Source organism: Lathyrus oleraceus, chromosome 7 (genome assembly GCF_024323335.1).
Source record: "Lathyrus oleraceus cultivar Zhongwan6 chromosome 7, CAAS_Psat_ZW6_1.0, whole genome shotgun sequence".
Classification (NCBI taxonomy): Eukaryota; Viridiplantae; Streptophyta; class Magnoliopsida; order Fabales; family Fabaceae; genus Lathyrus; species Lathyrus oleraceus.
This window is the reverse complement of record NC_066585.1, coordinates 297,115,673-297,117,417: the sequence shown is the minus strand read 5'-3', so window position 1 is coordinate 297,117,417 and position 1,745 is coordinate 297,115,673. Positions and strand designations below refer to the sequence as shown.

Genomic DNA, 1,745 nt, shown 5'->3' with positions numbered 1-1,745 from the left:
TGGGTTAGGGCCACGGGTTCGGGTAGCTAGGAGATGTGGGACTGGAGGTAGGTTAGGTGATCCTGGTCATCAACGTTAGTCTTTTTTGTGTAAACGGGAATTAATATTAATATGAATTGGTCGGATTTCGACTTTATCTATTATGTAGACTTTTTTTCAAAAAAATTGAAAAACACACAGAGGTGTCAATCCAATTGACGTCTCCCTTAAAGCTTAACATGTGGGTGCCAATTGGATTGGCAACACAAGGAGCTTTAGCCAATCCAATCGGTGTCTCCTCTCTAAGTTAAGTTTAAGAGGAGGTACCAATTGGTCTGACGCCTCCTCTTAAAAGGGGGTAGATTGAATTTTTTTTTGAAAATCAGAAGTATTTGGATAAAAAAATATTTTTTGGTCAATGAACTTTACATCAATTAGAATTTGGTTGGTTAGTAATAATTAGGATAAAAATATACTTTTAATGAGTTGGTAATATTAACTAAGATAATTTATTTATTAATATTTTTATAATTAATAAATTAAAAAAAATATTTAAATTTATTTAATACAAATTTTAATTAATAACTTTAATTGTTTTTAAGAAATTAATAATTAAATGTTTTTATAATACTAATGTGTGCTTTTAGACCCATATTATAACAACAAACTTCAATTCAATGGTCCAACCTTGAGTTTTCTTTATAAACATTATTGTTGTTTATGAATAAAATGATGTGGGCCTCAATATAAATATCTTCCTCTTCCACCAACATGTTCATCAACTATTTTTTCTTGTTTCACTTCATATTGTTATGATGTTTCTTGACATGATTTAACTATCTCACCACTATATTATAAACAATTGAAAGAGAAGCAATGCTTCTAACAAGGGACTCAAAAGAAGATGAAAGTATCAAAATTGTTGAAGGTTAAGTTCTACACTGCAAAACCTTCTAAAATAAACACTTGTTAAACCTTATTATCACTACAGAACAAAACCCACTAAACCCAGCATGACTTCACCATGTTTCCACTATTATTTTGTTCAAAAACAAATAGGGTTTCAACTTGGTGAGATCTCTTTACTACTTGTATCAATAATAAATCATATCAGTTCTCAAATTTTATGTACTTGCACTTGAAATCTTGCAATGTTATGATAAATATCTTCAAGCTGATTTCAAAGAGGTTCTAATGAGTTTCCATATAATGCAGGGTTATGTAATGACATACTTGAATCTAAAAAAAAAAATCATATCAAAGTGAACTTATCAAACAAAGTTACAAAAAACTTCCAACAAGTTGCTGGCACATGGTGATCATATCTTGGATGAGAACAACAAAATATTCCTAGGTTGCAAAGTGAAGTTAATAGAAAAAGTAAACTCCCAAATATTTAGTTCTGTTATTTGAACAAATAAATCAGACACTTTTGCAATAGCAATTTAAGTTGTTAAGTTAGCACATTTCAATTAGATGATATTACATTAAATAGATTTTTAATGAATATACCGGATGTCAAAATTCACCAACCACAAATTTGAATGTGATTAACCAAAATTTTCTGGTATGCCATCCATGTCAAATCGGAGAAGTTAAAAGCAACATCTGAAGGGCTTGCAAATGGTAAGTATCAATATTCTCCTAATTAATTTGCTTGTGGTGAGTGCTCCATTTTCTCATTTCTGCTTATTGTATGAGGTAAATGCTTTAAGAAATTATCAATAATAGTTTACTGGGGAAGTTGTTATTGACAAAAAAAATTC

General features: G+C 29.8%; 1 long non-coding RNA gene across 1 annotated transcript; it reads left to right on the top strand.

The window, feature by feature from the left end:
• Positions 1-677: 677 nt before the first annotated feature.
• LOC127105586 (uncharacterized) lies at positions 678-1,503 on the top strand. Its single transcript, XR_007795050.1, has 2 exons — positions 678-1,050; positions 1,195-1,503. It is a non-coding gene; the product is annotated as an uncharacterized LOC127105586 (long non-coding RNA).
• The last annotated feature ends 242 nt before the right edge of the window (positions 1,504-1,745 follow it).